This window comes from Lissotriton helveticus, chromosome 3_1 (genome assembly GCF_964261635.1).
Source record: "Lissotriton helveticus chromosome 3_1, aLisHel1.1, whole genome shotgun sequence".
Classification (NCBI taxonomy): Eukaryota; Metazoa; Chordata; class Amphibia; order Caudata; family Salamandridae; genus Lissotriton; species Lissotriton helveticus.
Window position 1 is genome coordinate 229,528,618 of NC_136061.1, and position 27,189 is coordinate 229,555,806.

The 27,189-nt window shown below is 47.2% G+C and overlaps 1 protein-coding gene and 1 long non-coding RNA gene across 2 annotated transcripts in view; one reads left to right on the forward strand and one right to left on the reverse strand.

Annotated features, from left to right (window-relative positions):
• Nucleotides 1–27,189, forward strand: part of ZZEF1 (zinc finger ZZ-type and EF-hand domain containing 1) — a 1,627,273-nt gene that overhangs the window by 462,228 nt on the left and 1,137,856 nt on the right. The window lies entirely within an intron of this gene.
• Nucleotides 21,258–22,887, reverse strand: LOC144824488 (uncharacterized). The gene is made up of 4 exons (XR_013608978.1): nucleotides 22,765–22,887; nucleotides 22,607–22,677; nucleotides 22,127–22,189; nucleotides 21,258–21,546 (listed from the first exon to the last, which is right to left on the reverse strand). It is a non-coding gene; the product is annotated as an uncharacterized LOC144824488 (long non-coding RNA).

Consider the following 27,189-nt stretch of genomic DNA (forward strand, 5'->3'; position numbering starts at 1 on the left):
CCTCACTCTATCTATCGCCCTCACTCTATCTATCGCCCTCACTCTATCTATCGCCCTCACTCTATCTATCTATCGCCCTCACTCTATCGCCCTCACTCTATCTATCGCCCTCACTTTATCTATCTATCGCCCTCACTTTATCTATCTATCGCCCTCACTTTATCTATCCATCGCCCTCACTCTATCTATCTATCGCCCTCACTCTATCTATCTATCGCCCTCACTCTATCTATCTGTCTATCTGTCGCCCTCCCTCACTCTATCTGTCGCCCTCACTCTATCTATCTGTCGCCCTCACTCTATCTATCTGTCGCCCTCACTCTATCTATCTGTCGCCCTCACTCGATCTATCTGTCGCCCTCCCTCTATCGCCCTCACTCTATCTATCTATCGCCCTCACACTATCGCCCTCGCTCTATCTATCTATCGCCCTCACTCTATCTATCTGTCTATCTGTCGCCCTCCCTCACTCTATCTGTCGCCCTCACTCTATCTGTCGCCCTCACTCTATCTGTCGCCCTCACTCTATCTGTCGCCCTCACTCTATCTATCGCCCTCACTCTATCGCCCTCACTCTATCGCCCTCACTCTATCGCCCTCACTCTATCGCCCTCACTCTATCGCCCTCCCTCTATCTATCGCCCTCACTCTATCTATCGCCCTCACTCTATCTATCGCCCTCACTCTATCTATCGCCCTCACTCTATCTATCGCCCTCACTCTATCTATCGCCCTCACTCTATCTATCGCCCTCACTCTATCTATTGCCCTCACTCTATCTATCGCCCTCACTCTATCTATCGCCCTCACTCTATCGCCCTCACTCTATCTATCGCCCTCACTCTATCTATCGCCCTCACTCTATCTATCTGTCGCCCTCACTCTATCTATCACCCTCACTCTATCTATCGCCCTCACTCTATCTACACCCTCGCTCTATCTATCTCCCTCGCTCTATCTATCGCCCTCACTCTATCTATCGCCCTCACTCTATCGCCCTCACTTTATCTATCTATCGCCCTCACTCTATCGCCCTCACTCTATCTAATAATCTATCTATCTATCTATCACTCTATCGCCCTCACTCTATCTATTACCCTCACTCTATCTATCTATCGCCCTCACTCTATCTATCGCCCTCACTCTATCTATCGCCCTCACTCTATCTATCTGTCGCCCTCACTCTATCTATCACCCTCACTCTATCTATCGCCCTCACTCTATCTACACCCTCGCTCTATCTATCTCCCTCGCTCTATCTATCGCCCTCACTCTATCTATCGCCCTCACTCTATCTATCTGTCGCCCTCACTCTATCTATCTGTCGCCCTCACTCTATCTATCTGTCGCCCTCACTCTATCTATCACCCTCACTCTATCTCCCTCGCTCTATCTATCTATCGCCCTCACACTATCGCCCTCGCTCTATCTATCTATCGCCCTCACTCTATCTATCTGTCTATCTGTCGCCCTCCCTCACTCTATCTGTCGCCCTCACTCTATCTGTCGCCCTCACTCTATCTGTCGCCCTCACTCTATCTATCGCCCTCACTCTATCTATCGCCCTCCCTCTATCTATCGCCCTCCCTCTATCTATCGCCCTCACTCTATCTATCGCCCTCACTCTATCTATCGCCCTCACTCTATCTATCGCCCTCACTCTATCTATCGCCCTCACTCTATCTATCGCCCTCACTCTATCTATCGCCCTCACTCTATCTATCGCCCTCACTCTATCTGTTGCCCTCACTCTATCTAATAATCTATCTATCTATCTATCACTCTATCGCCCTCACTCTATCTATTACCCTCACTCTATCTATCTATCGCCCTCACTCTATCTATCGCCCTCACTCTATCTACACCCTCGCTCTATCTATCTCCCTCGCTCTATCTATCTCCCTCGCTCTATCTATCTATCGCCCTCACACTATCGCCCTCGCTCTATCTATCTATCGCCCTCACTCTATCTATCTGTCTATCTGTCGCCCTCCCTCACTCTATCTGTCGCCCTCACTCTATCTGTCGCCCTCACTCTATCTGTCGCCCTCACTCTATCTGTCGCCCTCACTCTATCTGTCGCCCTCACTCTATCTGTCGCCCTCACTCTATCTGTCGCCCTCACTCTATCTATCGCCCTCACTCTATCTATCGCCCTCACTCTATCTATCGCCCTCCCTCTATCTATCGCCCTCACTCTATCTATCGCCCTCACTCTATCTATCGCCCTCACTCTATCTATCGCCCTCACTCTATCTATCGCCCTCACTCTATCTATCGCCCTCACTCTATCTATCGCCCTCACTCTATCTATCGCCCTCACTCTATCTATTGCCCTCACTCTATCTATCGCCCTCACTCTATCTATCGCCCTCACTCTATCGCCCTCACTCTATCTATCGCCCTCACTCTATCTATTGCCCTCACTCTATCTATCTGTCGCCCTCACTCTATCTATCACCCTCACTCTATCTATCGCCCTCACTCTATCTATCGCCCTCGCTCTATCTATCTCCCTCGCTCTATCTATCGCCCTCACTCTATCTATCGCCCTCACTTTATCTATCTATCGCCCTCACTCTATCGCCCTCACTCTATCTATCGCCCTCACTCTATCTATCGCCCTCACTCTATCTATCTGTCGCCCTCACTCTATCTGTCGCCCTCACTCAATCTATCTGTCGCCCTCACTCTATCTATCTGTCACCCTCACTCTATCGCCCTCACTCTATCTATCTATCTCCTCACTCTATCTATCGCCCTCGCTCTATCTATCGCCCTCACTCTATCTATCGCCCTCGCTCTATCTATCGCCCTCACTCTATCGCCCTCACTCTATCTATCTATCTCCCTCGCTCTATCTATCTATCACCCTCACTCTATCTATCACCCTCACTCTATCTATCGCCCTCACTCTATCTAGCTATCTATTGCCCTCACTCTATTTAATTATCTATCTATCTGTCTCCCTCACTCTATCTATCGCCCTCACTCTATCGATCTATAGCCCTCGCTCTATCTATCTATCGCCCTCACTGTATCACCCTCACTCTATCTACCTGTCTATCTATCGCCCTCACTCTATCGCCATCACTCTATCTATCGATCGCCCTCACTCTATCTATCTATTGCCCTCACTCTATCTATCACCCTCACTCTATCTATCTATTGCCCTCACTCTATCTATCTATTGCCCTCCCTCTATCTGTCTATCTGTCGCCCTCCCTCTATCTATCTATCACCCTCACTCTATCTATCGCCCTCACTCTATTGAATAATCTATCTATCTATCTCCCTCATTCTATCTATCGCCCTCACTCTATCTATCTCCCTCAATCTATCTCCCTCGCTCTATCTCCCTCGCTCTATCTATCGCCCTCACTCTATCGCCCTCACTCTATCTATCGCCCTCACTCTATCTATCGCCCTCACTCTATCTATCGCCCTCACTCTATCTATCGCCCTCACTCTATCTATCTGTCGCCCTCACTCTATCTATCACCCTCACTCTATCGCCCTCACTCTATCTATCTATCGCCCTCACTCTATCTATCTATCGCCCTCACTCTATCTATCTATCGCCCTCACTCTATCTATCTCCCTCGCTCTATCTATCGCCCTCACTCTATCGCCCTCACTCTATCGCCCTCACTCTATCGCCCTCACTCTATCTCTCTCGCTTTATCTATCTATTGCCCTCCCTCTATCTATCTGTCGCCCTCCCTCCCTCTGTCGCCCTCCCTCTATCTATCTATCGCCCTCACTCTATCTATCTATCGCCCTCACTCTATCTATCTATCGCCCTCACTCTATCTATCTATCGCCCTCACTCTATCTATCTATCGCCCTCACTCTATCTATCTCCCTCGCTCTATCGCCCTCACTCTATCTATCGCCCTCACTCTATCACCCTCACTCTATCTATCTCCCTCGCACTATCTATCTATCGCCCTCACTCTATCTATCACCCTCACTCTATCTATCGCCCTCACTCTATCTATCGCCCTCACTCTATCTATCTGTCTATCTGTCGCCCTCCCTCTATCTATCTGTCGCCCTCACTCTATCACCCTCTATCTATCTATCTATCTCCCTCGCTCTATCTATCACCCTCACTCTATCTGTCGCCCTCACTCTATCTATCACCCTCTATCTATCTATCTATCTATCACCCTCACTCTATCTATCTATCACCCTCACTCTATCTATCTATCGCCCTCACTCTATCTATCTATCGCCCTCACTCTATCTATCGCCCTCCCTCTATCTATCGCCCTCCCTCTATCTATCGCCCTCCCTCTATCTATCTATCGCCCTCCCTCTATCTATCTATCGCCCTCACTCTATCTATCTATCGCCCTCACTCTATCTATCTATCGCCCTCACTCTATCTATCGCCCTCACTCTATCTATCTATCGCCCTCACTCTATCTATCACCCTCACTCAATCTATCGCCCTCACTCTATCTATCTCCCTTGCACTATCTATCTATCGCCCTCCCTCTATCTATCGCCCTCCCTCTATCGTCCTCACTCTATCGATCTATCGCCCTCCCTCTATCTGTCTATCGGTCGCCCTCCCTCTATCTATCTATCGCCCTCACTCTTTCTATCGCCCTCACTCTATCTATCTATCGCCCTCACTCTATCTATCTATCGCCCTCACTCTATCACCCTCACTCAATCTATCGCCCTCACTCAATCTATCTATCGCCCTCAATCTATCTATCGCCCTCCCTCTATCTATCTGTCTATCTGTCGCCCTCCCTCTATCTGTCGCCCTCCCTCTATCTATCGCCCTCACTCTATCACCCTCACTCTATCTATCGCCCTCACTCTATCTATCTATCGCCCTCACTCTATCTATCTATCGCCCTCACTCTATCTATCTATCGCCCTCACTCTATCTATCTATCGCCCTCACTCTATCTATCTATCGCCCTCACTCTATCTATCTATCGCCCTCACTCTATCTATCGCCCTCACTCTATCTATCGCCCTCACTCTATCTATCGCCCTCACTCTATCTATCGCCCTCACTCTATCTATCACCCTCACTCTATCTATCACCCTCACTCTATCTATCACCCTCACTCAATCTATCTATCGTCCTCACTCTATCGATCTGTCGCCCTCCCTCTATCTATCTATCGCCCTCCCTCTATCTATCTATCGCCCTCACTCTATCACCCTCACTCAATCTATCTATCGCCCTCACTCAATCTATCTATCGCCCTCACTCAATCTATCTATCGCCCTCACTCAATCTATCTGTCGCCTTCCCTCTATCTATCTGTCGCCCTCCCTCTATCTATCTATCGCTCTCACTCTATCTATCGAACTATTTATTGCCCTCACTCTATTGAATAATCTATCTATCTATCTATCTATCTATCTATCTCCTCACTCTATCTATCGCCCTCGCTCTATCTATCGCCCTCACTCTATCGCCCTCACTCTATCTATCTATCTCCCTCGCTCTATCTATCTATCTATCACCCTCACTCTATCACCCTCACTCTATCGCCCTCACTCTATCTATCTATCTATCGCCCTCACTCTATCTATCGCCCTCACTCTATCTATCACCCTCACTCTATCGATCTATCGCCCTCGCTCTATCTATCTATCGCCCTCACTCTATCACCCTCACTCTATCTATTGCCCTCACTCTATTTAATTATCTATCTATCTATCTGTCTCCCTCACTCTATCTATCGCCCTCACTCTATCGATCTATCGCCCTCGCTCTATCTATCTATCGCCCTCACTCTATCACCCTCACTCTATCTATCGCCCTCACTCTATCTATCTATCTATTGCCCTCACTCTATTTAATTATCTATCTATCTATCTGTCTCCCTCACTCTATCGCCCTCACTCGATCTATCTCCCTCGCTCTATCTATCGCCCTCACTCTATCACCCTCACTCTATCTATCTGTCTATCTATCGCCCTCACTCTATCGCCATCACTCTATCTATCGATCGCCCTCACTCTATCTATCTGTGTATTTATCTATCGCCCTCACACTATCTGTCTGTCTATCTATCTATCTATCTATCTATCTATCTATCGCCCTCCCTCTATCTATCGCCTCCCCTCCCTCTATCTATCTATCTCCCTCACTCTATCAATCTGTCACCCTCACTTTATCTATCTATCGCCCTCACTCTATCTATGTATCTGTTTCCCTCAATCTATCTAGCTATCTATTGCCCTCACTCTATCTAATAATCAATCTATCTATCTCCCTCACTCTATCGCCCTCACTCTATCTATCGCCCTCACTCTATCTATCGCCCTCACTCTATCTATCTATCTTCCTCGCTCTATCTATCTCTCTCGCTCTATCTATCTATCGCCCTCACTCTGTCGCCCTCCCTCTATCTGTCGCCCTCCCTCTATCTGTCGCCCTCCCTCTATCTGTCGCCCTCCCTCTATCTGTCGCCCTCCCTCTATCTGTCGCCCTCCCTCTATCTGTCGCCCTCCCTCTATCTGTCGCCCTCCCTCTATCTGTCGCCCTCCCTCTATCTGTCGCCCTCTCTCTATCTGTCGCCCTCTCTCTATCTGTCGCCCTCTCTCTATCTGTCGCCCTCTCTCTATCTGTCGCCCTCTCTCTATCTGTCGCCCTCTCTCTATCTGTCGCCCTCCCTCTATCTGTCGCCCTCCCTCTATCTGTCGCCCTCCCTCTATCTGTCGCCCTCCCTCTATCTGTCGCCCTCCCTCTATCTGTCGCCCTCCCTCTATCTGTCGCCCTCCCTCTGTCGCCCTCACTCTATCTATCTATCGCCCTCACTCTATCGCCCTTTATCTATCGCCCTCGCTCTATCTATCTATCACCCTCACTCTATCACCCTCACTCTATCACCCTCACTCTATCTATCGCCCTCACTCTATCTATCGCCCTCACTCTATCTATCTGTCGCCCTCACTTTATCTATCTATCACCCTCACTCTATCTATCTACCGCCCTCACTCTATCTACACCCTCGCTCTATCTATCTCCCTCGCTCTATCTATCTCCCTCGCTCTATCTATCGCCCTCGCTCTATCTATCGCCCTCACACTATCGCCCTCGCTCTATCTATCTATCGCCCTCACTCTATCTATCTGTCTATCTGTCTATCTGTCGCCCTCCCTCTACCTATCTGTCGCCCTCACTCTATCTATCGCCCTCATTTTATCTATCTATCGCCCTCACTCTATCTATCTATCGCCCTCACTCTATCTATCGCCCTCACTCTATCGCCCTCACTCTATCTCTCTCGCTTTATCTATCTATTGCCCTCCCTCTATCTATCTGTCGCCCTCCCTCCCTCTGTCGCCCTCCCTCTATCTATCTGTCGCCCTCACTCTATCTATGTCGCCCTCACTCAATCTATCTATCGCCCTCACTCTATCTATCTATCGCCCTCACTCTATCGCCCTCCCTCTATCTATCTGTCTATCTGTCGCCCTCCCTCTATCTATCTGTCGCCCTCCCTCTATCTATCTGTCGCCCTCCCTCTATCTATCTGTTGCCCTCCCTCTATCCATCTGTTGCCCTCCCTCTATCTATCTGTCGCCCTCCCTCTATCTATCTGTCGCCCTCACTCTATCTATCGCCCTCACTCTATCGCCCTCACTCTATCTATCTGTCGCCCTCCCTCCCTCTATCTGTCGCCCTCCCTCCCTCTATCTGTCGCCCTCCCTCTATCTGTTGCCCTCCCTCTTTCTATCTGTCGCCCTCACTCTATCTATCGCCCTCACTCTATCTATCTGTCGCCCTCACTCTATCTGTCGCCCTCACTCAATCTATCTGTCGCCCTCACTCTATCTATCTGTCGCCCTCACTCTATCTATCTATCTATCGCCCTCACTCTATCTATCTATCTATCGCCCTCACTCTATCTATCTATCTATCGCCCTCACTCTATCTATCGCCCTCACTCTATCTATCGCCCTCACTCTATCGCCCTCACTCTATCTATCGCCCTCACTTTATCTATCTATCGCCCTCACTTTATCTATCCATCGCCCTCACTCTATCTATCTATCGCCCTCACTCTATCTATCTGTCACCCTCACTCTATCTATCTGTCGCCCTCACTCGATCTATCTGTCGCCCTCCCTCTATCGCCCTCACTCTATCTATCGCCCTCACTCTATCTATCTCCCTCGCACTATCTATCTATCGCCCTCCCTCTATCTATCGTCCTCACTCTATCGATCTATCGCCCTCCCTCTATCTGTCTATCTATCGCCCTCACTCTATCTATCGACCTCACTCTATCTGTTGCCCTCACTCTATCTAATAATCTATCTATCTATCTATCACTCTATCGCCCTCACTCTATCGCCCTCACTCTATCTATCTATCGCCCTCACTCTATCTATCTATCTATCGCCCTCACTCTATCTATCGCCCTCACTCTATCTATCGCCCTCACTCTATCTATCGCCCTCACTCTATCTATCGCCCTCACTTTATCTATCTATCGCCCTCACTTTATCTATCTATCGCCCTCACTTTATCTATCCATCGCCCTCACTCTATCTATCTATCGCCCTCACTCTATCTATCTGTCGCCCTCACTCTATCTATCTGTCGCCCTCACTCTATCTATCTGTCGCCCTCACTCTATCTATCTGTCGCCCTCACTCGATCTATCTGTCGCCCTCCCTCTATCGCCCTCACTCTATCTATCTATCGCCCTCACTCTATCTATCGACCTCACTCTATCTGTTGCCCTCACTCTATCTAATAATCTATCTATCTATCTATCACTCTATCGCCCTCACTCTATTACCCTCACTCTATCTATCTATCGCCCTCACTCTATCTATCGCCCTCACTCTATCTACACCCTCGCTCTATCTATCTCCCTCGCTCTATCTATCTCCCTCGCTCTATCTATCTATCGCCCTCACACTATCGCCCTCGCTCTATCTATCTATCGCCCTCACTCTATCTATCTGTCTATCTGTCTATCTGTCGCCCTCCCTCACTCTATCTGTCGCCCTCACTCTATCTGTCGCCGTCACTCTATCTGTCGCCCTCACTCTATCTGTCGCCCTCACTCTATCTATCGCCCTCACTCTATCTATCGCCCTCCCTCTATCTATCGCCCTCACTCTATCTAGCTATCTATTGCCCTCACTCTATTTAATTATCTATCTATCTATCTGTCTCCCTCACTCTATCTATCGCCCTCACTCTATCTATCGCCCTCACTCTATCTATCGCCCTCACTCTATCTATCGCCCTCACTCTATCTATCGCCCTCACTCTATCTATCGCCCTCACTCTATCTATCGCCCTCACTCTATCGCCCTCACTCTATCGCCCTCACTCTATCTATCGCCCTCACTCTATCTATCGCCCTCACTCTATCTATCTATCGCCCTCACTCTATCTATCGCCCTCACTCTATCTATCGCCCTCACTCTATCTATCGCCCTCACTCTATCTACACCCTCGCTCTATCTATCTCCCTCGCTCTATCTATCTCCCTCGCTCTATCTATCGCCCTCACTTTATCTATCTATCGCCCTCACTTTATCTATCTATCGCCCTCACTTTATCTATCTATCGCCCTCACTCTATCTATCGCCCTCACTCTATCTATCGCCCTCGCTCTATCTATCGCCCTCGCTCTATCTATCGCCCTCGCTCTATCTATCGCCCTCACTCTATCGCCCTCACTCTATCTATCTATCTCCCTCGCTCTATCTATCTATCACCCTCACTCTATCTATCTATCACCCTCACTCTATCTATCACCCTCACTCTATCTATCGCCCTCACTCTATCTAGCTATCTATTGCCCTCACTCTATTTAATTATCTATCTATCTATCTGTCTCCCTCACTCTATCTATCGCCCTCACTCTATCTATCGCCCTCACTCTATCTATCTGTCTATCTGTCGCCCTCCCTCTATCTATCTGTCGCCCTCACTCTATCTATCACCCTCTATCTATCTATCTCCCTCGCTCTATCTATCACCCTCACTCTATCTATCTGTCTATCTGTCGCCCTCACTCTATCTATCACCCTCTATCTATCTATCTATCTATCTATCTATCACCCTCACTCTATCTATCACCCTCACTCTATCTATCTATCGCCCTCACTCTATCTATCTATCGCCCTCACTCTATCTATCTATCGTCCTCACTCTATCTATCGCCCTCCCTCTATCTATCGCCCTCCCTCTATCTATCGCCCTCCCTCTATCTATCTATCGCCCTCACTCTATCTATCTATCGCCCTCACTCTATCTATCTATCGCCCTCACTCTATCTATCGCCCTCACTCTATCTATCTATCGCCCTCACTCTATCTATCGCCCTCACTCTATCTATCTCCCTCGCACTATCTATCTATCGCCCTCCCTCTATCTATCGTCCTCACTCTATCGATCTATCGCCCTCCCTCTATCTGTCTATCTGTCGCCCTCCCTCTATCTATCTATCGCCCTCACTCTTTCTATCGCCCTCACTCTATCTATCTATCGCCCTCACTCTATCTATCTATCGCCCTCACTCTATCACCCTCACTCAATCTATCGCCCTCACTCAATCTATCTATTGCCCTCCCTCTATCTATCTGTCTATCTGTCGCCCTCCCTCTATCTATCGCCCTCACTCTATCTATCTATCGCCCTCACTCTATCTATCTATCGCCCTCACTCTATCTATCTATCGCCCTCACTCTATCTATCTATCGCCCTCACTCTATCTATGTATCTGTTTCCCTCACTCTATCTATCTATCGCCCTCACTCTATCTATCGCCCTCACTCTATCTATCGCCCTCACTCTATCTATCACCCTCACTCTATCTATCACCCTCACTCTATCTATCACCCTCACTCAATCTATCTATCGTCCTCACTCTATCGATCTGTCGCCCTCCCTCTATCTATCTATCGCCCTCCCTCTATCTATCTATCGCCCTCACTCTATCACCCTCACTCAATCTATCTATCGCCCTCACTCAATCTATCTATCGCCCTCACTCAATCTATCTATCGCCCTCACTCAATCTATCTATCGCCCTCACTCAATCTATCTATCGCCCTCACTCTATCTGTCGCCCTCCCTCTATCTATCGCCCTCACTCTATCTATCTATCGGTCTCACTCTATCTATCGAACTATTTATTGCCCTCACTCTATTGAATAATCTATCTATCTATCTATCTATCTATCTATCTATCTCCTCACTCTATCTATCACCCTCACTCTATCACCCTCACTCTATCGCCCTCACTCTATCTATCTATCTATTGCCCTCACTCTATTTAATTATCTATCTATCTGTCTCCCTCACTCTATTTATCGCCCTCACTCTTTCTATCTATCGCCCTCACTCTATCTATCTATCGCCCTCACTCTATCTATGACCCTCACTCTATCTATCTATCTATTGCCCTCACTCTATTTAATTATCTATCTATCTATCTGTCTCCCTCACTCTATCTATCGCCCTCACTCTATCGATCTATCGCCCTCGCTCTATCTATCTATCGCCCTCACTCTATCACCCTCACTCTATCTATCGCCCTCACTCTATCTATCTATCTATTGCCCTCACTCTATTTAATTATCTATCTATCTATCTGTCTCCCTCACTCTATCGCCCTCACTCGATCTATCTCCCTCGCTCTATCTATCGCCCTCACTCTATCACCCTCACTCTATCTATCTGTCTATCTATCGCCCTCACTCTATCGCCATCACTCTATCTATCGATCGCCCTCACTCTATCTATCTGTGTATTTATCTATCGCCCTCACACTATCTGTCTGTCTATCTATCTATCTATCTATCTATCTATCTATCTATCTATCTATCTATCGCCCTCCCTCTATCTATCGCCTCCCCTCCCTCTATCTATCTATCTCCCTCACTCTATCAATCTGTCACCCTCACTTTATCTATCTATCGCCCTCACTCTATCTATGTATCTGTTTCCCTCACTCTATCTATCTATCGCACTCACTCTATCTATCGCACCACCACAGCATCACTCAGCACCACCACAGCATTACTCAGGGGCACCACAACATCACTATGCGTTACCACAGCATCACTGGTTGCCACAGCATCACTCGTTGCCACCACAACTTCACTCAGCGCCACCACAGCATCAATCTGTGCAACCATTCAACACCAACTGGTTCAATTATGTTCTCTCAATATTTCAAGCTTTATTACAAATGTCACAAAAAGATGTTAATATTTCACTTCTGTTCTTGGATCTTCGTCACAATAAAATACACTGAACATAATCTTTAGAAAAGTTATTTACAAAAGTTTAAGCTATTGCCATTATAAATTACAATAACTTTTATTTAAGTATTAATTATTAAAACAAAATAAAAGCCATTGTTATTTGTAATATCAATACATCTAAGTCACGTAAATACAACACATATTGCATTTCAAATGCTATAGGTGTCACTTTTGCGAAAGTTAAAACTATTGGCATTGTAAATGACAAAGCTATTAATTTTCACACACTGCCCCCTCACACATTGCCCCCTCACACACTGCCCACTCACACACTGCCCCTCAAACACTGCCCCCTCAAACACTGCCCCCTCAAACACCGCCCCCTCACACACCGCCCCCTCACACACCGCCCCCTCACACACCGCCCCCTCACACACCGCCCCCTCACACACCGCCCCCTCACACACTGCCCCCTCACACACTGCCCCCTCACACACTGCCCCCTCACACACTGCCCCCTCACACACACAACCCCCCACACACACAACCCCCCACACACACAACCCCCCACACACACAACCCCCCCACACACACAACCCCCCACACACACAACCCCCCACACACACAACCCCCCACACACACAACCCCCCCACACACACAACCCCCCACACACACAACCCCCCACACACACAACCCCCCACACACACAACCCCCCACACACACAACCCCCCCACACACACAGCCCCTCCCACACACAGCCCCTCCCACACACAGCCCCTCCCACACACACAGCCCCTCCCACACACACAGCCCCTCCCACAGACACAGCCCCTCCCACAGACACAGCCCCTCCCCCACACACACAGCCCCTCCCACACACACAGCCCCTCCCACGCACACAGCCCCTCCCACGCACACAGCCCCTCCCACACACTGCCCCCTCACACACACATGTCCCCACTCACACACACACACACATCCCCACACACACACACACATCCCCACACACACACACACATCCCCACACATCCCCACACACACACATCCCCACACACACACACATCCCCACACACACACACACACACACACACATCCCCACACACACAACCCCACACACACAACACCCCACACACACATAACCCCACACACACACACAACCCCACACACACACACACACACAACCCCACACACACACAACCCCACACACACACACAACCCCCACACACACACACAACCCCCCCCCCCACAGACACAACCCCCCACACACACATAACCCCCCCCACACACACAACCCCCCCACACACACAACCCCCCCACACACACACAACCCCCACACACACACAACCCCCCCACACACACAACCCCCCCACACACACAACCCCCCCACACACACAACCCCCCACACACACAACCCCCCCCCCACACACACAACCCCCCCCACACACACAACCCCCCCCACACACACACAACCCCCCCACTCACACACAACCCCCCACACACACACACAACCCCCCACACACACACACAACCCCCCACACACACACACAACCCCCCACACACAACCCGTCCACACACACAACCCGTCCACACACACAACCCGTCCACACACACAACCCTCCACACACACAACCCCCTCCACACGCACAACCCCCTCCACACGCACAGCCCCTCCACATGCACAGCCCCTCCACACGCACAGCCCCTCCACACGCACAGCCCCTCCACACGCACAGCCCCTCCACACGCACAACCCCTCCACACGCACATCCCCCACACACACACAACCCCATACACACACACACAACCCCATACACACACACATAACCCCATACACACACAACCCCATACACACACACACACAACCCCATACACACACACACACACAACCCCATACACACACACAACCCCACACACACACACCCACACACACACACCCACACACACACACATCCCCACACACACACACATCCCCACACACACATCCCCACACACACACACATCCCCACACACACACAACCCCACACACACACAACCCCACACACACACAACCCCACACACACACAACCCCCCCCCACACACACAACCCCCCCACACACACACAACCCCCCCCACACACACAACCCCCCCACACACACAACCCCCCCACACACACAACCCCCCCACACACACAACCCCCCCACACACACAACCCCCCCACACACACAACCCCCCACACACACAACCCCCCACACACACAACCCCCCCACACACAACCCCCCCACATATACAACCCCCCACACACAACCCCCCCACACACACAACCCCCCACACACACAACCCCCCCACACACAACCCCCCCACACACACAGCCCCTCCCACACACACAGCCCCTCCCACATACACAGCCCCTCCCACACACAGCCCCTCCCACACACAGCCCCTCCCACACACACAGCCCCTCCCGCACACACAGCCCCTCCCACGCACACTGCCCCTCACACACATCCCCACACACACACACACATCCCCACACACACACACACACACATCCCCACACACACACACATCCCCACACACACACATCCCCACACACACACATCCCCACACACACACACACACATCCCCACACACACACACACAACCCCACACACACACACAACCCCACACACACATAACACCCCCACACACACATAACACCCCACAGACACACAACCCCACACACACACACAACCCCCCACACACACAACCCCCCCATACACAACCCCCCACACACCCCCCCCCACACACACAACCCCCCCACACACACAACCCCCCACACACACACAACCCCCCACACACACACAACCCCCCACACACACACAACCCCCCCCACACACACAACCCCCCACACACACACGACCCCCCACACACACGACCCCCCACACACACGACCCCCCACACACACGACCCCCCACACACACGACCCCCACACACAACCCCCCCCACACACAACCCCCCACACACACAACTCCCCACACACACAACTCCCCACACACACAACTCCTCACACACACAACTCCTCACACACACAACTCCCCACACACACAACTCCCCACACACAACCCCCCACACACAACCACACTCACACAACCACACTCACACAACCAACCACACAACCATCTCTCTATCTATCGCACTCACTCTATCTCTCTATCTATCGCCCTCACTCTATCTATTGCCCTCAGTCTTTCTATTTATTGCCCTCAGTCTATCTATCTATCGCCCTCACTCTATCGATCTATTTATCTATTGATATATCGATCTATCTGTCGCCCTCCCTCTATCTATCTGTCGCCCTCCCTCTATCTATCGCCCTCACTCTATCTATCTATTGCACTCACTCTATCACATCACCACAGCATCACTCAGCACGACCACAGCATCACTCAGGGGCACCACAACATCACTATGCGCTACCACAGCATCACTCGTCTCCACCACAACATCACTCAGCGCCACCACAGCATCAACCTGTGCAACCATTCAACAACAAATGGTTCAAACATGCTCTCTCAATGTTTCAAGCTTTATTACAAATGTCACAAAACAATGTTATTTCACTTCTGTTCTTGGATTTTCGTCACAAAAAAATACACTGAATATAATCTTCACAAAAGTTATTTACAAAAGTTTAAACTAGTGCCATTATAAATTACAATAACTTTTATTTAAATATTAATTATTAAAAAAAATAAAAGCCATTGTTATTTGTAATATCAATACATCTAAGTCACGTAAATACAACACATGTTGCATTACAAATGCTATAGGTGTCACATTTGCGAAAGTTATAACTATTGTCGTGGTAAATGACAAAGCTCTTAATTTTGCTATTTTCAAAATCAACACATAAATAAAAAATTGGTCATTTACAATACCAATTGCTCAAACTTTACTAATGCGAGACCTTTTGCATTGCAAATGCTTGTTATACAGTGTAGTGGAACAAAATGAAAGGGGACAGGGCTGAAAAAGATGTTTCTGCATTTGGCTCCCATAGGGAACTTAGTTTGCACGTACATTCGTAACCGCTGAACAGATTCTCACCAAACTTGTCATTAAATTGCAGCTTTATTGCGAAAGTGTGCTGGTTTGGTGTAAATCTTTTCAGTAATGTTGAGATACAAGCATATAAAAAATAACCCTTGTTCAAAGTACTATGCTACGCTCACGTAGTCTGGAAGTTTGCACTACTTCGCACTACACAAACTGCACGTAGCACAGTGCAAACACGCATAGCAGAGTCCAGTGGTCATTTTTTGCTTGCACGCGGTCCTCAACGTCAAGTTGGCGACCGCGAGCAAGCAAAATGACATCCCGGTGAGACTTTTTCCTCGTTCGCGATCAGCAACTTGAAGCGTGGAAAATAAACCTCCCGGCGAGATTCTCAACGTGGGGAGGTCATACTCGCGACCGCTCGCGATGAGAAACTACCAGTCTGCGTTGAGAAAGCTGCAGCTCGAGTAAAAATCTACTCGAGCAGCTGAAAACTACAGCTCGCACTGTGCAAGATGCCGTTTTCAATGATTGCAAAGTGCCGAATGCTTGTCCGCACTGTGCAATCATTGAAAACGGCATCTTGCACAGTGCGAACAGGGTACTACGCAGTTCGTGTAGTGCTACGCTTAGCTCGGGTAGTGCGAAGTGCACTTTGCGTAGCTTCGCGTAGCGCTACTTCACAAACTACGCCCAGCCCTAATAAAAAATTGCTTGGTGGGCTTAAAAGGTTAGCACTTTGGTGTTGCAAAACAGTGGTTTGCGACTCTTCTTGATCACATTTGAATTGTGTTGCAAACGTGAATAGCTGGAGAAGGGCTTTGAATTTTTTTCTGCCATTTTGTAAATTGCAAATCTGATCCAATTGTGGGGGATGGTGGAGAGACCATGAGAGGAGGCCTACCTCAGGGGAGTGCTGGGTGGGGTCGGACCTAGAGGCATTGCAAACTGGAGCACAGAAAATGGCACATTACTTGCAAGTTAAAACGTGATCGAACGACCTGTAAGTAGTGGGTAGCCTGCCATTTTGTTAAACTGTTGCGACTCAAATGAGAATTGTGACTTATACATAGAGGTACAAAAATTCAAGAGCTACAAAAAAGCAGTGTGAGGCACAGAAATGAGGGGAGAAAGAGAGAGCTAAAGGATGTATCCACTGGGGGTTGGGCGAAGGGCCTGTCCGTAGGTAAGGTTCTCCAGTATTAGGGTGTCTTTCATAGATTCACATACTTGAATATTCCCCGTCGTCGGAGTGGGAGTCCCACGGTAAATAAAATAGCAATTGTATACTATATATATATATATATATATATATATATATATATATATATATATATATATATATATATATATATATATAAATATAAAACCTGAAATATGTACTAGAAAAAAGGCATAAACCGCCTACCCACATTTCTACATAGGAATGCATGGGAAAGGAAAAAACCATATGCAGTCTATCCTTGTCATTATGTTGGTCCAAACTGCAGCCATTCAGGCGTCAGCAACCCTCTAGAACCTTCTCCTCAGAGCTCAGCACCTCAGATTTTCTACCGCACGTCGTGTGTAAGGGAGTCTCCCTGAGCTCTGCTCAGTTTTCTCTACTCTTCTGCTTTTTGCCTGGTTTTCAACATGTCTTCAAGTAAGAAATCCCTCTTCAGAGCTTGTTCTTCATGTGGAAAGCTTAGACTTTATGCAGAGGATCCACGCAGTAAGTGTATTTACTGTCTTTACCCGGACCATGAAGTGGGAAGTTGTAAGTTCTGTAGAACTTTCTCAACCAAGACTTTGAAAGATAGGGAAGGTTGTTTACTCCTCTGGCTTTAGAGACTAAAAGACAAGGAGCATGTGCTTTCTGATGCTGAAAGCCTCATGTCTGGCCATTCCCAAGCAGCCTCAAAAAGAAGTAGTGTGCAGGAGTTGCCTTCTCCATTTATAAAAAAGAAGAAAATGTCTCTTTCTTTGGCCACTGCGGTGTCTTCACCTCTCCCTACTACTTCTGGGCCCACGAGACCTGGCTCTCAGGCTTCTGCTGCGACTTCCACAGGTTTTTCTGTGAGGAAAACTGTTGCTCCGTCGACGACAGTGTCGACTACAGTTCCGTCGACGAGATTGGCTGTCTCTGGTACGATGACGACGACGGTCACGACGACACTGGCTTCAGGGTCGTATACAGCTTTTCCGTCGACGATGAAGGTGATTCTCAGTTCAAAGACTGTGTCGTCAGTCATTCCAATTTCGTCATCGTCGACGAAGAAAATTCCGTCGACGGCTAGATCATCGTCGACGAAAAGTGTGAAGATGCTAGCTTCAATCGACGCCTTCGACGACGAGTATTCCGTCGACCACGGCCCCGTCGACGAAGAAGCCATTGCCGTCGACGAAGGTCCCGTCTACGGCTCCGTCGCCGAAGGTTCCGACGACGACTTCTTTGCCGTTTTCGACGACAAAAACCAAGAAGTCTTCATCGTCGTCGATGCTGACGACGGCACCATCAACAGGATCATTGCCGTCGACGATGAAGTCTCCAACTGTGGAAAAGGCAACTACGATGCCATCTGCATTTGCCTCTCTTACTTTGCTGCCACTGTCTTCCACCGGGTCCGCAAAGGATGACACTTCTCACAAGGGTCATAAGTTTCCAAGTGCCCAGCTCCCTGGTGATACACTGCCTCCCTCTCCTTTGTTTGCTACCGACTCAGACCAGGAGTCTGAAGTGGATGTGCACGAGTCCTTCACTGACGCTCAAAGTCCATCTGATTTAATTATAAAATGCCAAGAGTTCAGCAATGATGAGGAGGAACAATATGGCCAAGATGAAGAAATGCCTGTTCAGATTCTGACTGCGACGTTACCTTTGACGCTCATCTCTAACCTACAGAATATGTTAGACGACTATAACAGACGTTTCCCTCTATCGCCACAGGTGTCTACTGTATCTTGCGTCTTAGCACCTACGGCGGAGCCGTCCGCTGCTCCTTTCGTGCCTCAATCACCTGCAGTTACTCAGAGACATACGTCCATTCAAGTACACGCTACTGTGTATCCGGATGATGAGGAGGAGAACCCACCTGATCGAGAAGATGGGGAGGTTATGGATGTGGATGCTGATGATAATATGGCGGAGTGGGATGACTATCGGGCTCAAACACCGTCCCCATCTCAAGTGTCGCAAGGGGATTCTCCTCCAGTAGATATTGCAAGTATCCATCAGCTAATGGACAGAGCGGCTCAACGTTTTAAGCTGCCACGAGTCCAAAGAGAAGAGGATTGTTTCCTCTATGATTTTAAAAGTCAGCCATTCAAACAGATTCATACTGTTCCTATTATTGATTTCATCTGGGCTGAAGGAGAAAAATTGATGAAAACACCAAATTCCTTGCCTGCCCAATTGCCAAGGTTGGAAAAGAAGTATAAGGCGCCTGTAGGAACCCCAGCATGCCTCATTGGCCAGCCGAAACCGGATTCGGTTGTTACACAGGCAGCCCAGCGGGGATCCCGGAATCCTGCATCCACTATCACAGCGCCGCCAGACCGTGAGGGCCGTCGCCTTGATGCGGTAGGCCGCAAGTTCTCCACGATGTCATCCACCACGGTAAGGGCGGCTAATGCGATGGCCATTTTGGGTCGTTACGACCGCCAGATATGGGCAGACATGGCCGCTTATGTGGCTATGCTTCCTCATGCTTCCAAGAAGGAGGCGTTACAACTTCTCCAGGAAGGCGAAAGAACGTCAGAAGAACTGATTGATTGTGCAGTTGATGTGGCCTGCACTGGTTTCCGACAGCTGGCGGGAGCTGCTGTCTTACGAAGACAAGGCTGGTTGCGCTCCACCTCCTTCCGTCAGGAAGTTCAAGCAAAGATTCTGGATATGCCGTATGATGGCGAATCACTATTTGGGACACACATTGATGAGGCACTGCAGACCATTAAAAAGGACACGGAAACGGCACGTGCCTTAGGAACCCTGCAATTTAAAAAGCAGCCCTTTCCGGGTGCTAGAGGACGAGGCACCAACTCTAATTTTCAAGGAGGAAGCAATCAATATCGCCCCTATAATCAAAACAACCAGCGTTACTCCTATAATCGACAACAGTCGTCTCGCCAACAGCCAGCCAAAGCCTATAGAGGGAAGTCCACTTACAGAGGCTCTGCCAATAAACTACAATGACTTGCCTTTAACTCTACAAATTGGAGGTCGAATCTCTCTGTTTGGTTCTCAATGGTCCTCCATCACCACGGACCGTTGGGTGCTAGACATTTTGGAAAAGGGCAATGCGTTAGAATTCGTCGAAATCCCTCCTCCAACTCAACCTTCCGGACCGCCTCCTCCGCACCTCAAGGAACTTTTCCATCAGGTTCACCTTATGATTCAGAAGGGTGCAGTAGAGGTAGTGCCAAAGTCTCAAAGGGGGAAGGGGTTTTATTCCCGTTTTTTCCTAATCGTCAAGAAGAACGGGAAATGGAGACCAATATTGGATGTCAGAGCGCTCAATCAATATCTCAAGAATCAATCATTCCGCATGCTCACGCTTACAGAAATCTTGCGTTTGCTCTCAGTCGGAGATTTCATGGCTACTGTCGACCTCCGAGACGCCTACTTCCATGTCCCAATACTCCCAGGTCATTGGAAGTTCCTTCGATTCCAGGTGGGGCAACAGCATTTCCAGTTCAAAGTACTGCCATTCGGCCTCCGTTCCGCCCCTCGAGTCTTTACCAAGATATTGGCTCCGGTCATGGCCTTTCTTCACCTCCAAGGTGTCCAGATATTCCCATATCTCGACGATTGCCTCCTGAAGTCGCAGTCCCGCTCACGACTGCTGCGCCATACCTCCCTATGTCAGAGGGTGTTTCGCTCCTTGGGTCTGTCTCTCAACCTGGAAAAGTCCCAATTACTCTAATGAAATGTAAGCAAAGCCTACATGCAAGATGCACTGTTCCTAAGGAGAAGGAATTCTCACAATATATTCCATTTTCATGTGTACAATTATGTAATCAAATCATTAATTCTTTGAGAAACACACATTTTATTTGTACCAAGACATATTTAGTTAATCACAATTATTCTGTAATTAGAAGTAATTACAAAAACTCAATTTTGATACGATACATAACGAAAAATTGCTCTAAGTGCCTCTATTCACATTTGCTATGTTGTTCTAGGAGCGATACAATAACTCTTAGTATTCATATATACATGTATATGATCATGTGAGGACTTTACATCATCATGTATAACAAATAAAAAACTTGAAAGATGTCGCCCGATGCATTTCGGGAAACCCTGTTCCCTTCTTCAGGGGCGAGTATCTGCGAAAGAACAAAATAAAAATACATAAGATGCACCACTCTAATGAATTATTCTCATTACGACTTGAATTGTATCAGTGGTGACACATAGGGGGGATACTTGATCCTGGACTGAATGGGTCAACATACACCTACTGAAGCATGCTGCTACTGTATGTTACATGTCAAAACAACAGTGGAATCTGTCGGGACTTTATGATAAGAATGACTCAGGTTAAACAGGTACGTTGTTTACATACTAATTGGCAACGTGCATAATATGATGGAATAGACCTGTCAAGATTCACATGCACTTAATCTCAATGCTTTGTACTATGGTTAGTATGAAGTTAACCTGTTCTGCTGATCAAATAATATAATAACTGACATAACAAAAACATCGTTTCAACCATGAGAGGATTACATCGGTAAATATCAAAAACTGAGTGCAGGAAATATATTCACAAATCACCATTGCTGTTACCTTCCTATTATCACGGCTATTTCTTGGTAAATGTTCCTATAGTAGATCATGTTTACTCTTTAGGAGGAACGATAACGCTCTCAATTACGTAGAGTGTGATTGGTCGTATGTGCATACCTTTAACAACGTTACCGTATGCTTTCTGTCCTCTGCGTTCGTCACGTGTTGTGTGGGGCCACTCTGCACGCGAAAATGACCAAAATGATCTTGTTAATAAAGTATACTAGGATTTACTCATAATAAACAAATATGCCATCTTGTTCATATTAGGCAAATATAAGATGCAATCAATCCAACCTAATGTTGTAACAGAAATATTACGTGCCCATTATGATTGCTCTCCATCTATTAACGTTCAATGACAACGCTTCATCTATACGGCTCTAGCGCACATAATAATAAACTAGTCTCTGAGTACTGGTTATCAAAATAATAAGTACTCCTTTCCATAAGGTTACTTTCAAGGTCTGCATACTGATTACAAGTATATCCATAATATCAAAAGTGGCATGTAGTCCACGGACAACTGAAAAGCTTACATGCGGACACTGGAGCCTAATATTAATATTAAATGCTAGGCCTATATTATGTAATTACCTACTAGCTGAACTATCAGGCCGAGATTACGGCGTTCTTCACTGTACGTCAAGGCGATATAATTGAGATGTCTGTAATTGAATAGACAGAAGCAAACTAAGTAACGGGGCTAACAATAAATATATTAACCTGATGGATGAACACAATCACATAAGTACCTTAAGTCTTCATGCGTTAGTTTCAGTAAGCCCTCTGTTATTGTCACGGTGGATACTTGTGTTTACCAGTCACTATCTGTATGAAAATATAAGTACAAAATGCGTGTGTCGATACGATCTTCTTGCTCTCAATTACCAACCAAATTGTATGGTCTGAAGTAAAGGGAGACTCGAGGGCTGACTTACTGAGTTTTAATCTCTGTTGGCATGTGCTGAACTGGATCGGCGGAACCGCGGAAGGATACCATACGCCACTTAAATAGTTCGTATGTGATAGTACGATGCGTGAGCTGCACTAAGAATGCTGGGACCGGTAGTCAAGGTGTCTAGAGTAAGACTAGATACGACATCCTACGTTCTACTAAATAAAATGATAGTATGCCAGATCTTGATAACATACGAAATATCTGTACTGTAAACGGAGCGTGCTAATTATATATAAGAATCTGAGTAAATCTAACGGAAAATAATTGAAGAACTCTTCTATGGTGGTTATATATGGAGGGGCTGTTTTCTTTGTAACATTCTAGTACTGGAAATGCGTTCCGTGCTAAAAAATGATATAACATTTAAATCAAGCTATCTGTTACACAAAGTACAGACTCATAGTCATTCCTGAAGCCTGATTTTTGTGAATGCGCTAAATGAGGATACATATACGTGCACATTGTACTGATTACATTTTTTAGCGTGCCCCAATTATTCCACGAACATCAATACAATATACATCCTCCTTCTAATATGCTGTAACTCCAACCATAAAAGAAACGCGAATTATAAATCAAAAATAAAACATAAAAAAGTAGTAGTGTACATAAAGTGCCTAAACATACTTAGGCAATAAGACACAAGACATGCACATGTCATCAAATTAAAGATACGTTACTTATATGTTGTAGAAAAATCTATACCCTATCTTGTATCTAGATATGAGTGTACTCATGTCGATATTATCCGTTTTTAAAAAAAAGAAAAACAAACCATACTGTGAACATGCTGTATGTGGAACACGCTATCTTAAGTTATTATCCTCTACTCAAGGTAGTTACAGTCTACAGATCAACAAGTATTGCTGTATACATATAACATGCTGCTACTTTGTAAATATCATGTCTGTTTATATGATCAGAAGATGGTGGAAACTAATCCTGCTTATATCGGCATATTCCTACTGTTTGTTTTTACTTGTGAATCTGCTGTGTTTGTATTATATGCAAAGTGTGTGTTACATGTATGTGAACCGTGTACCGTTATTACAAGTGGCAGCTGTAATCAATTCTGTCATTGAGACCACGTGGAGTAAAGGTTCCCAGATGTTCAATCCAAAATAACTCTCTTTGAAGGAGTTTAACATGGTTATTCTGTCCTTCATGTTTTTTTACTACTTCAATGATTTGCGCTCTCAATTGTGCAATGTTATGTTTTTCTTCAATCCAATGGTTGGCTACAGACGTAGTCTTGTTTCTGGTTCTGAAATTACTTTTGTGCTCGGTGAGCCTGACTTTAAATTTACGTTCTGTTTTGCCTATATACAATTTACCGCACGGGCACTTTAAACTGTAAACAATATTAGTTGTGTTGCAGTCTCCGGTGAAACGCAATTGTATTTTTTTACCCGTCAAGGGGTGTACCAAGGTGTTGCCTGTGATGATATTATTACAATGTACACAGTTTAAACAACGCATAGTGCCTTTACATGAATCCATGATGTCAGTCTGTTTCGGAGTACGCATGATATCTAACAGGTTTTTCCCTCTGGTGTAAGCGAAAATTGGTTTATCCATGAAGATGCCATTGAAATCCGCTTCATTTTGTAGTAATTCCCATCTGGTCAGGATGACTTTCTTGATTTGATTTGAGACTGTGGAATATTTTGATACGAATGTAATCCCTTGCTTTTGTGGCTTGCTCGTGGGATTGAGTAACGTTTGTCTATCCACGATTGCTAGTCTGTCAACAGCTTGTTCCAAAACTTCAGATGGGTACCCTCTTTGAGCGAACCTTAATCGATGGGTTTGAATCTAAGAGTGAAATATCTCATCTTCAGAGCATATCCTTTTAATCCTTAGAAAGTGTGAGTATGGTAAATTTGTAATCAGACTTCTGGGATGAAAGCTGGTAAACAACAGGGTATTGTTACGGTCAGTGGGTTTCGTGTATATGTCTGTGTGGAGCAGTGATTTCTTGTCATCTGTGATGATTTTGACATCCAAAAAATTAATCTCTCTCGTACTCGTTTGAGTAAATTGAATTCTAGGATTTTTCTCGTTGAGTTATGCTATGCGTTTCTGCAATTCAATTTGAGACTTTGACCAAATGATGAAGATGTCCTCAATATAACGACAGTCCCAATTACACCATGCAACTTGCAAGGATTTCCTAGGGGCCACATTAGATACCACGCTAGCAAAGGCGTTTGTATCCCTGGAACGTCAACAAAGGATTCTTCGTCTAGTGTCTCTTCTACTGTCAAAACAGTACGTTTCAGTTCGACTGCTGAAGTTATTTCTGGGGATGGCATCATCGTGCATCGCACTCATCCCACATTGCAGACTGCGGACACGTCCTATTCAAGAAGAATTAGACGGACAGTGGCGTCAGGTCACCGAATCCTTCAACGATCTGACTTCTGTCACGACTGGCATGAAAGCAGCGCTCAAATGGTGGACACAGCCATTGCATCTTGCAGCAGGGATGTCATTCCTATCAGACACTCAAGATCTTACACTCACAACGGATGCATCTTTGGAGGGATGGGGGGCGCACCTCCAGGACCTGTCCATAAAAGGGAAATGGACGCTACATCAGAAAGCCTGGCACATCAACAAATTGGAGCTCTTGGCCATTTTTCTAGCGCTCAAGTCGTTTCAACCCATGCTGCAAGGAGAGTCTGTCCTTATACAAACAGACAACACAACCTGCATGCACTACATAAACAAGCAGGGCGGAACGAAATCTCCGGCACTGTCTCGCCTGGCACAGGCAATTTGGGACTGGTCACTCAAGCACCAAATCACGATCACCGCAGTTCATCTCCCAGGGTTGTCCAACCTCCTGGCGGATTCCCTGAGCAGATCCCGATCATCCACCCACGAGTGGGAGCTACATCAACCAACACTCGACATGATCTTTCGTCGCTGGAGTCGCCCAACACTGGATCTCTTTGCAACGCCGGAGAACCGGAAATGCCCAGCTTACGCAAGTTGGCATCCCCACAAAGTGTCACAGGGCAATGCCCTTTTTATGAACTGGTCAAATCTGTTTGCTTACGCCTTTCCTCCAATCCCTCTAGTGCCTCGGGTGCTTTGGAAGATACGGAGAGAACCCTGCCACATCCTTCTCATTGCTCCCAGGTGGCCACGACAGACATGGTTCTCGGAGTTGCTCCTTGTGTCCCAGTGCGAGCCCATCCTTCTTCATCCTCGGATGGATCTTCTTTCCATGGACAGGGGTCTCATCTACCATCCGGACCGCTCTTCTCTGAGCTTATCAGCCTGGAACCTGAACACTGTGAATTTGCACATCTGACCATTCCTCAAGAATGTCGAGACATCCTTGCTCAGGCCAGAGCTCCTTCAACTATACAGACTTACAAGTTGAAATGGAAACGTTTCTGCCATTGGTGTGCTGCTGCCGGTGTGCATCCCTTGCGTGCAACGCCCTCTCAGCTCCTCCCTTTCTTCTTTCAATTAGCTCAGTCAGGATTGTCTCATGCTACTTTAAGAGTTTTTCTGGCAGCAATTTCACGCTTCTGCCACGATGGCTCCACCTCCCTCTGTTCATCTAGGATAATACGCCAATTTTTCAAGGAACTATTTCATAAATTTCCACCAATTCGACGCCCTTCTCCTGCGTGGCGCCTCAACATTGTTTTGGCACAATTAATTAATGCACCGTTTGAACCAATACATAGAGCTGACCTCAAGTACATCACCTGGAAGGTTGCTCTTCTTCTTGCATTGACGTCTTCGCGTCGAGTGAGTGACATTCATGCATTTACGATCAAACCACCATTGCTTCAGTTTCAGTCGGATTGTGTGCTGCTACGCACTAACCCTGCTTTTCTTCCTAAAGTACCTTCAGATTTCCACATTAATGAACCTGTTGTTCTGAAGACTTTCTTTGCTAACCCGCAGTCTCCTGCGGAACAACGCTTGCACTCCTTAGACATTAAACGGTGCTTGAAGTTCTACATCAGCAGAACAACCCAGTTCCGCAAATCTGACCAACTCTTCGTAGCTTATGGGCGTTTTCACAAGGGACGTCCTGTTACCAAACCTACGATAGTCCGTTGGGTGTCTTCGGCTATTGCTTTCTGCCATCAAAAGGCAGGCAAACCTTTGCAATCTTCGTTGAGGGCCCATTCTACCAGATCAATGGCATCCTCTACTGCACTGTTTGCCGGTGTCCCGCTGCATCAGATCT